The sequence below is a fragment of the Juglans regia genome, unplaced genomic scaffold, assembly GCF_001411555.2.
Source record: "Juglans regia cultivar Chandler unplaced genomic scaffold, Walnut 2.0 Scaffold_4109, whole genome shotgun sequence".
In the NCBI taxonomy this organism is placed as follows: Eukaryota; Viridiplantae; Streptophyta; class Magnoliopsida; order Fagales; family Juglandaceae; genus Juglans; species Juglans regia.
This window is the reverse complement of record NW_023358962.1, coordinates 1-210: the sequence shown is the minus strand read 5'-3', so window position 1 is coordinate 210 and position 210 is coordinate 1. Positions and strand designations below refer to the sequence as shown.

At 56.7% G+C, this 210-nt stretch overlaps 1 pseudogene; it reads right to left on the bottom strand.

Moving 5' to 3' along the window:
- Positions 1 to 76: 76 nt before the first annotated feature.
- Positions 77 to 210, bottom strand: LOC118345744 (annotated as a pseudogene; the record flags this gene model as incomplete).

The window sequence follows — 210 nt, the reverse complement described above, 5'->3', positions numbered from 1 at the left end:
GAAGCACACGGGAGGCCAATGTCTTCCCCGCACCCCACACATCATAAGAAGTGTTTGGGGTTGGGGCAACGATGCGTGACACCCAGGCAGACGTGCCCTCGGCCGGATGGCTTCGGGCGCAACTTGCGTTCAAAGACTCGATGATTCGCGGGATTCTGCAATTCACACCAAGTATCGCATTTCGCTACGTTCTTCATCGATGCGAGAGCC